This window comes from Schistocerca cancellata, chromosome 10 (genome assembly GCF_023864275.1).
Source record: "Schistocerca cancellata isolate TAMUIC-IGC-003103 chromosome 10, iqSchCanc2.1, whole genome shotgun sequence".
NCBI lineage: Eukaryota > Metazoa > Arthropoda > Insecta > Orthoptera > Acrididae > Schistocerca > Schistocerca cancellata.
This window is the reverse complement of record NC_064635.1, coordinates 90,483,773-90,498,512: the sequence shown is the minus strand read 5'-3', so window position 1 is coordinate 90,498,512 and position 14,740 is coordinate 90,483,773. Positions and strand designations below refer to the sequence as shown.

Below are 14,740 nucleotides of genomic sequence, written 5' to 3'. Positions count from 1 at the left end.
AAAAATCGGAGGCCTTAGAACTTGAATGCACCTCATACCTCATTCTACTGTGCAGAATGCAATCCTGAGCTTTTAGACTCTTCTGCACACTGATGGGCGCCGTATTTAGTAATGGTAACGGTATGTAATGGTGTGACATACCGTAGCAGTACATTAAAAGTGTTTCAATTGAATTGATTCTGCATTATTTCTCTTCCCCATGTCCTTGAAATTAATGCTACTAAATCTGGTACTTGCACGGTAATCAGTTTCCGTTTTATAAAGTGTTAAATAGGGAAAGCTTAATTATTACCACCCAGTGTATACTCCGTGACTCATGCTCACATAATGTAACACAATGTCTACCAAAAATTAATGTTATCAAAAAACACACTTTAAACGAGGAAGAGAAGATTATCGCTCGATTAGCGTGCTTCAGCTTTACCTGCAAGCATCATTGCCCATGCGGAGACGCAACTTGAAACATGTCGAAAAAAAAACAGCGAGCAATTGTGACGTTGTTTGAGATGTTCTTACTCTGGTAGTGGCAGTCACTGCTCTGATAGGAAACAGCCAGACGTCACCTCGTCGTTAATGAGATAATTATCCACACTTCGACTCGCCGGTTAGATAACCTATTTCCTGCGTGTAGGTATATCACGGCCGCACGTCAAAACGACACGACACATGTTGAACACCTCTTAGTCTCAGGCCGTTGTCAACGCAACATCTCAGGTAAAAAACGAGTCACCACATTTTACTCCTACAAGCACGTTTTCACCACCTTAAGGCATGGGGCAGAGAGTATAGTAAACCGTGCATTGCGGTCGCTTCCAGCCTCTTCTGTTAGACCCACGAATGCTGTGTGGCAAGTACCATTGTCGGTAAAGTTCCGCGTGACATGGAATTTCTTTAATTTCCTCCTCCTTGTCGTTTCGAGACACGCGTGGAAAGAAATAATATGTTGTAACTTCCTGGCAGTTTAAACTGTGGCCATACCTGGGACCTTTGGCGTTTTCGCGAGTAGATGTTCTATCCCCTGACCTATCTTCTTATTCCTGTCTCCCTCTGTCTCTTTTTTGGGAGGAGGGGGGAGGGTTCAACCTTTCAGTCCAGCCTTTGTTCACTGAAATCAGCGTCAGCGTCATATACAGGGTGTTTCAGAATACATATGGCACACTTCTAGAGGTTGTGGAGGAGACTTAGTAGATCAAGTTTCACATAGGAACCCATATCCGGAAACGTCATCCAACGATGCTACATAGCATCAAAGCTATAGGCGCCTGTAAATGTATGTTTATACAGGGTGATTCCGTGATGAAGTTAAAGACGTTAAGGATGATGGAAACCGATAAATGTATCAGTTTGAGGTAGCCGTCGGCACACGGACCGTGCATCCGAACGTTGAGCGTTGAGCGTGCCGTGTTTCTGACGTCATAGCATGGAATATCACGTTCGAGAATCTTTCCGAACGTGCAGAGCGATATCTGGCAGGTCAGATATTCTGTGCGTATTCCACTGTTAGAAGTCCACTGTTAGAAGTCTCAGAAAGGTTTTCTCTTATAATTTTCGACTCGTTCGTTTCCGGTACAGGGATCCTTCCCTGAAATTGATACATTTATCAGTCTCTATCAACCTTGAAAGTTTGTAACATCATCACGAAATCAACCTTTATATTATACATACATTTACAGGCGCCGGCGCCCATTACTTTGACGGTTTGTACCATCGTTGGATGACGTTTCTGGACACAGGTTCCCATTTAAAACTTAATGTACTAAGTCCCCTCTACAACCTCTAGAAGTGTGTAACATCAAATGTGAAACACACTGTAGACAGTGGAAATGTGCATCTGTCATCCGCACAAATGGGATTCAACCATCAACAGGAGTCGTTGTTGGGGGATTTGTGGTTGCTGGAGCGAAGGGAATCTTCTCGTAAAATCTTAATGACAGTGGCTGTGTCAATGGTGGTAAATTCCTATGGGACCAAACTGCTGGGTCATCGGTCCCTAGGCTTACACACTACTTAATCTAATGTAAACTAACGACAACACACACAGCCATGTCCGAGGGAGGACTCCAACGTCCGCCTTAGACCGCGTGTTTAGTAAGTTGAATACTTTAATATGCGTGGCGTTCCTACCGACGCATGAGTCATTGGGCTCTTTCACAGATCAAAAGCGTAGTATAACGAAACGGATGATAAGGCGGAACGTTAAAGTCGTTAATTCTCTTCCGTATTTTATTAAAAGGGGATGCGGAATTGGGTTTAGGGAAGTAGATGGTGACGGGAGAGGTTTGGCCTTGGGTTAATCTGTGGACATGATAATATGGATGAAGTTATAGCCGGCCATGGTGGCCGAGAGGTTCTAGGCTCTACAGTCCGGAACCGCGCGACTGCTACCGTCGCAGACTCTAATTCTGCCTCGGGTATGGATGTGTGTGATGTCCTTAGGTTAGTTAGGTTTAAGTAGGTCTAAATTCTAGGGGACTGATGACCTCAGATGTTAAGTCCCACAGTGCTCAGAGCCATTTGAACCATTTGATGAATTTATAGGTTTGTATCTTGCTCGCATGTGCTTCATTAGATACCAGTGACGGTTTAGTAAGTCGCAGGTTATTGTGTCAGCCCAAGTAGCTTTTACTGAATGCTTCACCACACTTCAAAGTGACACAGATACATGGCCCTGTTTTTCAACACAGTCACCGAGTTTCTGAAAACAACGCTTGCTCAGTTCTTCGATGGTAGAAGTCCACTCCTTGGTCAGGGAGCCATTCCAGAACCACTGTGTGAACGTCGTCATCGCTGGGAAATCTTTTTTCCCTTCCAGCGATTCTTTCAGCTTGTTAGCGGAAAGCTGGTAATCGCATGGTACAACTTCTAGACTGCAATATCAGCACTACGCACATCTGTGCGGCCTCGGTCAAATTGTCGGCACCATTTCACTACGTCTGGACGCGACGTTGCGTGTGGTCCACAAGCCGCCAGAACTTCACGGTGAATTTGTGAGCAATTGAGCCGTTATACCTGCGAGAATCGTCCCATCAACCCTACTTCATCATTGGAGTCTGTCTCCAGTTGCTGCGCCATTTCAGTCGCACACCTGTTATTTAAACACACAAACTCAGAGATTTACACAGGACAATCTGAGCAGCCGTCTTCGGTTGTTCGCAGATGGCGCTGTCGTTTATCGACTAATAAAGTCATCAGAAGATCGAAACAAATCGCAAAACGGTTTAGAAAACATATCTGACTAGTGCGAAAATTGGCAGTTGACCCTAAATAACGAAAAGTGTTAGGTCATCCAGATGAGTGCTAAAACGAACTCGTTAAACTTCGGTTACACGATAAATCAGTCTAATCTAAAAGCCGTAAATTCAACTAAATACCTAGGTATTACAATTACGAACTACTTAAATTGCAAGGAACACACAGAAAATGCTGTGGGGAAGGCTAACCAAAGACTGCGTTTTATTGGCAGGAGACTTAGAAAATGTAACAGACCTACTAAGGAGACTGCCTACACTACACTTGTCCATCCTCTTTTAGAATACTGCTGCGCGGTGAGGGATCTTTACCAGATAGGACAGACGGAGTACATCGAAAAAGTTCAAAGAAAGGCAGCATGTTTTGTATTATCGCGAAATATACGAGGGAGTGTCATAGAAATAATACAGGATTTGGGCTGGACATCATTGAAAGAAAGGCGTTTTTCGTTGCGACGGAATCTTCTCACGAAATTCCAATCACCAACTTTTCCTCCGAATGCGAAAATATTTTGTTGATACCGACCTACATAGGGAGGAACGATCGCTACGACAAAATAAGGGAAATAAGAGCTCGTACGGAAAGATATAGGTGTTCGTTCTTTCCGCGCGCAATACGAGATTGGAATAATAGGGAATTGTGAAGGTGGTTCGATGAACCCTCTGCCAGGCACTTGAATGTGATTTGCAGAGTATCTTTGTAGATGTAGATGTAGATGTCACCGCAACAATTATTTTTCTATAATGTTATAATCTCTTGTGAGTATTATTTAATCCGGTGGAGTGCGTTTTCGCTCTTCAGTTATGATGACTGACGTTGTTGTTATAAAAATTCCTATTACACCGGTAGAGCACATAGTTCGTCCATCAGTTGTAATAGCCGTATCACGCTGACATTTTCCGCCTCCGTAGCTGATTGGTCAGCGTGCCACAATGCCTTGCAAGGGGCCCGGGTTCGATTCTGGCTAAGTCGGAGATTTTCTGCGCTCTGGGTATTGTGTTGTCTCCATCATCCTCATCCTCATAGAGACGCCAGTCGCTGAAGTGGCGTCAACTAAAAAGACTTGCAGCAGACGACCCGTCTACCCGACGGGAGGCCCTCGCCACACGACATTTCATTTTTCATGTTGACATGTATTTGCACGTCTTGACCCGGCACAGTACTTACTTAGTAATGGAGCGATACAGCTAGAGTGAGCTTACTGATATGGTTGGTGTTGGTGCTCCTGCATAGGGAACAAAAACGAACGAACAGCACGGCGGGATTATCGTCAAGATCCCAATCACCGAATCCTCCATCGTTCAAAACGCGGTGTAAAACGTCTGCGTGAGACTGGGTCATTTAGCTGATTACCTAGATAGGGACGAACTCTGAAATTTGAGGAAGCTATCCCGCAGCATATGGAGCAAGATCCATCAGCACTGGTGCAGTTGTGCGTAATACGAGGTGCATTCAAGTTCTAAGGCCTCCGATTTTTTTTTTTATTAACTACTCACCCGAAATCGATGAAACTGGCGTTACTTCTCGACGTAATCGGCCTGCAGACGTACACATTTTTCACAACGCTGACACCATGATTCCATGGCAGCGGCGAAGGCTTCATTAGGAGTCTGTTTTGACCACTGGAAAATCGCTGAGGCAATAGCAGCACGGCTGGTGAATGTGCGGCCACGGACAGTGTCTTTCATTGTTGGAAAAAGCCAAAAGTCACTAGGAGCCAGGTCAGGTGAGTAGGGAGCATGAGGAATCACTTCAAAGTTGTTATCACGAAGAAACTGTTGCTTAACGCTAGCTCGATGTGCGGGTGCATTGTCTTGGTGAAACAGCACACGCGCAGCCCTTCCCGGACGTTTTTGTTGCAGTGCAGGAAGGAATTTGTTCTTCAAAACATTTTCGCAGGATGCACCTGTTACCGTAGTGCCCTTTGGAACGCAATGGGTAAGGATTACACCCTCGCTGTCCCAGAACATGGACACCATCATTTTTTCAGCACTGGCGGGTACCAGAAATTTTTTTGGTGGCGGTGAATCTGTGTGCTTCCATTGAGCTGACTGGCGCTTTGTTTCTGGACTGAAAAATGGCATCCACGTCTCATCCATTGTCACAACTGACGAAAAGAAAGTCCCATTCGTGCTGTCGTTGCGCGTCAACATTGCTCGGCAACATGTCACACGGGCAGCCGTGTGGTCGTCCGTCAGCATTCGTGGCACCCACCTGGATGACACTTTTCGCATTTTCAGGTCTTCATGCAGGACTGTGTGCACAGAACCTACAGAAATGCCAACTCTGAAGGCGATCTGTTCAACAGTCATTCGGCGATCCCCCAAAACAATTCTCTCCACTTTCTCGATCATGTCGTCAGACCGGCTTGTGCGAGCCCGAGGTTGTTTCGGTTTGTTGTCACACGATGTTCTGCCTTCATTAAACTGTCACACTCACGAACACACTTTTGACACACCCATAACTCCATCACCACATATCTCCTTCAACTGTCAATGAATTTCAATTGGTTTCACACCACGCAAATTCAGAAAACGAATGATTGCACGCTGTTCAAGTAAGGAAAACGTCGCCATTTTAAGTATTTAAAACAGTTCTCATTCTCGTCGCTGGCGGTAAAATTCCATCTGCCATACGGTGCTGCCATCTCTGGGACGTATTGATAATGAATGCGGCCTCATTTTAAAACAATGCGCATGTTTCTATCTCTTTCCAGTCCGGAGAAAAAAATCGGAGGCCTTAGAACTTTAATGCACCTCGTATGTGGACGAATCAGACAAATGTAAACGTCCTTCTTGAGCTGTGTTACACTCATTTCACTTACAACGTATGCACAATCTGCAACCAGATGATTATCCACACAGCACCATTTTTCACAGTGGTACCTGGAACAGTGTCAAATGCATTCTGTATTTCCGTCCTCTCGCTGTTTACAAATGAAGCAAATTTCGGGCGTGATTGGGTCCTCAGCATCCACAATTCGCATGTTCGGGTTGAGTTTAGTCAACGAGCTGCATTTACTCGCGATCATCATGTGCGGTTCTACGTGAATGTGAAGCCGGGTTGTTAGTGACTGCTTACTTGGGTCATGTCTTCTATCGAGGCCCCTGAATGGCAGGCATTATTAGAATTTCCTTGCCAGAGCAGGTGGATCACTAGCGTGACCATTTTTCTTTTTTTTTTTTGTCAGAGCGGGAAGCTTACAGAATTTAGGGAAAAATTATTCTACCATTTATAATTTATCCAAATCAAGGACGTGATAGCAATGTATCCTTAATCTTATACATAAAATTCTCGTGTCACAGTGTTGGTTGCCATACTTCTCCGAAAGGGCTGGATCGATTCTGATGAAATTTTACATGTATATCCGGTAGGTCTGAGAATCGGTCATAATCTATTTTTCTTATCCCTAAGTAATAAGGGTGGTCCACCCCACAAATTTTTTTCTTATTTTTTGGACAGAACTTTTTATTTTTTAATGATGTGGCATTAAAAATACACACATTCTAAATTTTCACCCTTCTACCACCAACCCCTATTTTTAATAGCGATTTTAGTAATTTCATAATTTTCATCTCCAGTCGACAACTGATCAATTATCACTTGATCAGTTATCCGCGCCAGGTGTTTACCAGTGATAGTCTTTCACTATTCGACAGATAGGTAATTGAAGAAAATGTACCAAAAGCAACGACTCGGATATCACTCTCTGAATCGACATAACTAGCCCGAGAAGTTTAAGTAGGTAGCACGCATCATTCGCCAAACCGACATTTTAGGCTTAGCGCACACGCATTGATTTTTATCGTACAGAAATATATCGTACGATCAGATTCTTTTAGTGGAACAAAGAAGTTCCTATGCTCGCCTTTGTTCCTCTAAAAGAATTTAATCGTACAATGTTTTTATGTATTATAAAAATCGATGTGTGTGCGCTTGGCCTTATGCATAATGCTAGCGAACACGTTTCGACACGAAATTGCCACTATGTTTGTATGCTCATGGACGAGTCATGTATCGGCTGCAATTGTTAAATCCGCGCGATCTACCGTAGAAACGCTAGAAATAATAGTTAGTCCAGTGAAACTTGCAAAAGGTGGGGTGTTGATTTTATTTTTTTAACTCGTTCATATAATTGGAAGGGTTAGGAAACCAAGCTTTGCCAACAAAATTTCTCTTGGGAAAACTTTCTGCAGTCAAAAAACTTCGAAAATTTCGGACTTTTTTCAGTTTTTTTTTCAAAATATCTCAGTTTAATTTGCTACTATCGCTTTGACGTCTATTTTCTTTTTTAAATAGCACAAAATTCTCTACAAATTTGATTGTTACCATTTTTTTCTACTCCCAGTATCTAAGGCGCCACAGCGCGTCAAAAAATACCAATTTTTCAAATTTGGAGCAAAGTGGCAAATTACCTAATTTGAACACTGTTATTTCAGTTTCTATTTGTGTAGTATAAACATATTACTCATCATGTTATTCATTGGAATTTACCATCTAACTCTGCTGCAGGGCCAGGACAAACAGCATCATATTCAGTAACTACGAACACATTCACGCCGGATTGCGTAAAGTTTATTTGTGTTACAATATGTAATACGATTGCATGCAGGTGCCGTACATTTTCTACAGTTGTTTGACGAGGAATTACGAGGAATTACGGATAGTGTATTAACCAGATGGACATTGGGTATGATTCACATGCAGAACATTTGTGAAGAAATTGAGTCGTATTGTGAAGTGAGCGCAGTAACATCAAAACAGCATGTAGATGCAAGAAGTTGTCGCATCGAACGAGATGGCATACACTTGCGTAAGCTGCGTGATTGGTTTTCAGTGCACCCTCCATTCCCTGAAAGTGATTTTATAATGTCTATCAGCAGTGGTGCTGTCGGAACGGAGGATGTTAATTGTCATATGTGTCACGAAGAGGGGGAAAAAGGCATGAAAAGAATAGTTGGTGACAATTTCCACGATGTAAAATTCCGTAGAAAAGATGAAGTTGTGACTCTTCTTTCTGCGTTCAATTCTGTAAAATCTGGGAGCACTAAAATTACTCCTGTTGATCCTTTAACTCTTTTCCAAAGGATTTGTTTACTGAAACAAAGTGAAGAAGAGTTAAAAGCCTTTCTGAAATATGAACTTGCTCCTTACCAAATGTCCCTATTCTCAGAAAAGGGCATGCGAAAAGGAACAAAATCTTCATTCTACAACGCCTTCGTTCCTGTGGAAGATGTGAAGTCAGGTGGACCGAGTAAATTTTTTGTCATTGACGGAGAGTTCTTTATCCACAAAGTGACTTGGTCTCGAAATGTTTGCTTCAAGTCAATAGCCCAAAGCTATGTTTCTTACCTGCAACGTCATTTTGGATCTCAATTTGCTATTGTATTTGATGGGTATCCATGTGAGGGAGACAAATTTAGCACAAAGAGTGCTGAGAGGATTCGTAGGTCCAAAAAACATTCTTCGGTTGACGTTGTGGTTGAATCAGAGATGGTGAACCAAGTCCCTCAGGACAAGTTCTTGTACAACGAACGAAACAAGAAGCGTTTGATCACACTTCTTGAAAAGGAATTTCTGGAGTGTAGCATTGAAGTGCACCAGGCACAAGAAGATGCTGACGTTATGATTGTAACATCTGCCATTTCAAGAACCAAAGATTTTGGAAGTGTTGTCGTTGTAGGAGAAGATGTTGACCTGCTTGTGCTCATGACCGGTTTGGGGCAAGGCATTGAAAACTTATTTTTCTTAAAGCCAGGAAGAGGAAATGCAGAAGAAAAGTGGTTTTCCACTGCATCTTACAAGTTTGACAGTGAATATATTCTGTTCACTCACGCCTTTAGCGGATGTGATACAACATCCGCTTTTTTTGGTCAAGGAAAAATTAAGAGCTGCAATATTGTTGCGAAAAATGAACACCTAACCTCAGCGCTTTGCACGTTCAATAAACCACATGCTACCCGTGAAAAAATAATAACAGCAGGAGAACAGGTTACTATCGCATTGTATAGTGGAGGTGTCAGCAGTTCCCACACACTAGACCATTTGCGGTGCCAGCTATTCGCCAAGTCTGCCACAAAAAGCAAACTGAATCTTGCACGGTTGCCACCTACACAAGATGCTGCACAACATCATTCGTTGCGGACTTACCAACAAGTCCAAAGTTGGACGGGAAACTGGAAACCTCCTGAGAAATGGGGCTGGAATCACAGTGACCACGGTCCAATACCCGTTATAATGAGCCAAGATCCAGCACCTGAAGCACTTCTTGTCATTGTTTCATGCTCATGCAAGCTGAACTGTGGCGGAGCGTGCTCCTGCAGAAAAGCAGGTTTGAAATGTTCTTCAATTTGCAAGGAATGTATTGGGGTCAACTATGAAAACGTGATAAATTTTTATATGAAAACAGTGAAGAAGATGTTATGCAGGATGTTGAGGAAACCGCTGACGAAATCAACGAAATTGCTGAGGCTGAATCGCTGTTTAAAGAAGAGGTCAATCTGGGATCAACTCTATGTACAGACCCTGAATCTGTAACTCAAGGTATTTCTGGTGACACTGAGGAACCTGGCCCGTCAAAACGTTGGAAGTGATGCTCATACCTGTCTCAAGTGCGCTAAAGTGCGATATTACAAGTATTACACACCCAGAACTGTCAACATTTTTAAGTAACTGACAATGCATTTTAATTGTAATAAAGTTACTTATTTTTAATGTCAACTGTGTGGCTTTTATACACAAGAATAATTACCTACCTAATTAGGTTGCCTATTGCAGCTAATAATAGTTCAGTTTCCTGAGACAATTTTGTGTTCGTGTGTATGTGTTTGTGTGTGTGTGTGTGTGTGTGTGTGTGTGTGTGTGTGTGTGTGTGTGTGTGTGTCTATGTTTCTTAATGATGTATTTTTATATTTATAGTTTTACAAATACCACGGCTGAGGTAGACCATAGTGAACTTCAGGTAGTGATGTAAGAATCACAATAGTTGGGTGCCCAGCAATCCTCATGTTGCATACAGAGAAATTTAATACCTGAAAGTGAGGTGGTAAATTCCAACATATAACGTGATGTATAACGTATTTATACTACACAAACAGAAACTGAAAAAGTAGTGTTCAAAAATAAGGTATCTTGCCACTACGGTCAAAATTTGAAAAATTGGTAATTTTTGAGGCGCTGTAGCACCTTAGATATTGGGAGTAGAAAAAAATGGCAAGAATCAAATTTGTAGAGAATTTTGTGCTCTTTAAAAAAGAAAATAGACGTTAAAGCGATAGGAGCAAAAAAACAGATATTTTGAAAAATCTGAAAAAGGCCGAAATTTTACAAGTTTTTTGACTGTAGAAAGTTTTCCCAAGCGAAATTTTGTTGGCAAAACTCGGTTTCTAATCTTTCCAACCACCTTTTGCAAGGTATATCTGCTATTTGACTGGACTAAGTGGCCGATACTGCCAGACTTCCCCCTAAGCCTTTTCTCACTCCCTACACAGTTTTCGGCCTTAATTATTATTTGTGTCCCGCCATCAAAGGCTATTGTGTTACACGTATACATTGTGTTACACATGTACAGTATTCTTGTAGACCAGAGATAATTTATATGGCAAAAAAACATATAAACATTTTCAGAGGTGGAAAGAAGTTCGCCGGGTATACATTGTGTTATACGTATACATTATTCTTATAGACTAGAGATAATTCATATGGGAAAACAACGTTTGCCGGGTCAGCTGTAACATAAAGTTTTTCAGAGGCGGAACGAAGTTCACCGGGTATACATTGTGTTACACGTATCATTATTCTTATAGAATAGAGATAACTTATATGGCAAAACAACATTTGCCGGATCAGCTATAACATACAAAGATTTTCAGAGGCGGAAAGAATTTCACCGGGTATGGCTAGTTAATTATATATAATTTGAATTAATCAACAATAGATTGCAGTTGCAGGTGCATTTGTTTTATATTTGTCTGCGGAGGAAATCAGTTTTAAAATGTCGGGGCTACTTTTATGGTAGGAACGGAGCTTATCACATGATTTGTTGATGTTAGTCTTGGTAATCAAAATGGCTTTCAAAACTGCGACACTTAATTATGTTTTGTCAGTTGTCCGTATCTTATTCGTTAGAGAAAAAACTCTTTAGATAGAAGCGCTACTTTCAGGTAAACATAAAACGTATTCAATAATTACACGAAATTTCGTACAGTTCACATTATTCTCACGGAACTGTCTGAACAGTTCCACCCAACGGTCTTCAATAGCAACATTTTTAGCGTTCCAGCTTCATATTTGTTCATCTGTGACGTAGCTGGAAATAAGCGAAAACGCATTGAATACGTGTGTATCTTGGTCACCGCTAAGAAATCCTTGTGTAATCAACAAGTCCGTTAGATTCTGTATTTAGTTCCCGCGTAGGTACTTTTGTCAAAGTTGCCGATTTAAACACTTCTAAGACTCCATTGAACCGACGCCACTGATCCAAGTATTCTTTGTTGGTCTTATAAAATTCAGCTGCCGCAGTTTCTACACGATGAACAGCGTCAGCTTCTTGTAATTTTGTTATTAAATTACGGACGGTGTGAGGAAGAAAAAGCGAACTCTCCTTACTTGCCAAGTTGTGTCGGTGACTCTTCATTTCCTTCGTACATTCTACAGTAGACACGCGTTGTGATTCACTTTTTAACACCGTTCGATGGAAAGTCATTGCCCGTGCATGCAAGAAGTATAACCATAATTCAGAGACGAAATTTTCAAAAAATATTTTTAAGATATTTGGGAGTTTATCGACGCTCAGAAAATAGCTTTTTAAGGACTGAAATATTTTTTTAAAATCCTTTCAAGCGCTGACATTAACGCGAGCCACCTGGTTTCTGATGGAGCACAGCAGTTTCTGATACTCTGTGTCAGTGGAATCACAGCACGCTTTGAGAGCTTCCAATCGAGCGCTGTGGACATAAAAAAAGATTTTGTTTCCACAATAATACAGTCGACACAGGAAGACAATGTGAAGCTGTCTTGATCGCGTTTTGGACTACATGGACTCCACATCCATTCCTAATGAGTTGCCTTCCGAGTGATAGGTTCAATTTTGCGTAAACAAATAACTCCCTTTTCTGTTCTTTCTTCCAAAACTGCAGTTAGTATTATCTCCACAAAATGCAACTGTCTTATTTAAATCATTGCACGCCGGCCGCGGTGGCCGAGCGGTTCTAGGAGCGAAGTCCGGAACCGCGCGACTGTTACGGTCGCAGGTTCGAATCCTGCCTCGGGCATGGATGTGTGTGATGTCCTTAGGTTAGTTAGGTTTAAGTAGTTCTAAGTTCTAGGGGACTGATGACCTCAGATGTTAAGTCCCATAGTGCTCAGAGCCATTTTTCGAAATCGTTGCACGATAACAGATCTTTCAAACAATCGACAAAATTGTGCGACGTTTCACCAGGCTGCTCCCGAAACTCTAAAATCAAGACAAAAAATATCGAATAAAAATAGGGAACAATTTTACTGAGCCGTGTTTTGAAGCATCCATTAATAAAGATATGCAGTGGACTTTTTCTTTCAATTCATCCACCACCATAGGTGCCTGGGATTTTGTACAGGCACACCAAAATTTTTTTCTTGAAATATGTTTAAATTAAATTACAGGCACAGCCATTTGAGCGAAAGCTGTGGTTTTGTTGAACCTTTCGTTGCTAGTACACTGAAGCGCCAAAGAAACTGGTAGAGGAATGCGTATTCAAGTACAGAGATGCGTAAAGAGGCAGAATACGGCGCTGCGGTCGACAACATCTGTATAATATAACAAGTGTCTGACGCAGTTGTTCGATCGGTTACTGCTGCCACAATGTCAGTTTATCACGATTTAAGTGAGTTTGGACGTGGTGTTACAGTCGGCGCACGAGCGATGGGACACAGCAGATAGCGACGAAGTAGGGATTTTCCCGTACGACCATTTCACGAGTGTACCGTGAATATTAGGAATCCGGTATAATATCAAATCTGCGAAATCGGTGCGGCCGGAAAAAACGGGACCAACGACGACTGAAGAGAATCGTTCAACGTGACAAAAGTACAACCCTGCCGCAAATTGCTGCACATTTCAGTTGCTGGGCCACCAACAAGTGTCAGCGTGTGAACCATTCAACGAAACATAATCGATATGGCCTTTCGGAGGTAAAGTCCCACTCGCGCAGCCTTGATGACTGCATGATTCAAAGCTATACGCCGGCCGCGGTGGTCTAGCGGTTCAGGAGCTCAGTCCGGAACCGCGCGACTGCTACGGTCGCAGGTTCGAATCCATCCTCGGGCATGGATGTGTGTGATGTCCTTAGGTTGGGTTTAAGTAGTTCTAAGTTCTAGGGGACTGATGGCCACAGATGTTAAGTCCCATAGTGCTCAGAGCCATTTGAACCATTTTTTTTTTTTTTTCAAAGCTATACACCTCGCGTGGGCCTGTCAACGCCGACATTAGACTGTTCTTGACTGGAAACATGTTGCCTGTTCAAACGACTCTCGTTTCAAATTGTAACGAGCTGGTGGACGTGTATGTGTATGGAGACAAACTCATGAATCCACGGACCCTGCATATCAGCAGGGGACTGTTCAAGCCGGTGGAGGTGCTGTAATGGTATGGGGCGCGTGCAGTTGAAGTGATATGGGACCTCATACGTCTAGATACGACTCTGACTGGTGACACATACTTAAGCATCCTGTCCAATCACCTGCATCCATTCATGTCCACTGTCCTACCGACAGACTCGGGCAATTCCAGCAGGACGATGCGACACCCCACACGTTCAGAGTTGCTACAGAGCGGCTCCAGGAACACTATTCTGAGTTTAAACACTTCCGCTGGCCACCAAACTCCTCAGACATTAACATCAGCATATCTGGCATGCCTTGCAACGTGCTGTTCAGAAGAGATCTCCACCCTCTCGTACTCTTACGGATTTATTGACAGCCCTGCAGGATTCATGGTGTCAGCTCCCTCCAGCATTACTTCAGACCAAGGGCGGTGCCAAAGGGGGGGGGGGGGGGGGGACTGTAGCCCTCACCCTCTTCCGAATGGAGTATCGTATTATACTGGATAAAATGACTTCATAAATCACCTAATATATTACTTCAACAGATTCAATCACTTTTTTTGTATAATTATGTAGCAATATAGGTTGCAATGTATTTCAAACACATTTCACAAGCCGGCCGGTGTGGCCAAGCGGTTGAAGGCGCTACAGTCTGGAACCGCGTGGCCGCTACGGTCGCAGGTTCGAATCCTGCCTCGGGCATGGATGTGTGTGATGTCCTTAGGTTAGTTAGGTTTAAGTAGTTCTAAGTTCTAGGGGACTGATGACCTTAGAAGTTAAGTCCTATAGTGCTCAGAGCCATTTGAACCATTTTGAACATTTCACAAAAGAATAAGAGCGGCAAATAGCTTGCTATCTAAACGAATAAATATCATTTAACTTAAAATGGGCGTCTTTTTATTTATTAATGT

At 42.5% G+C, this 14,740-nt stretch overlaps 1 protein-coding gene across 1 annotated transcript in view; it reads left to right on the top strand.

Annotated features, from left to right (window-relative positions):
• Nucleotides 1–630: 630 nt before the first annotated feature.
• Nucleotides 631–14,740, top strand: part of LOC126106770 (peroxidase-like) — a 195,578-nt gene continuing 181,468 nt past the window's right edge. The window contains exon 1 of the mRNA XM_049913148.1: nt 631–714. The gene's annotated coding sequence lies outside the window, so the exon portion shown is untranslated. The remainder of the gene's footprint in view (nt 715–14,740) is intronic.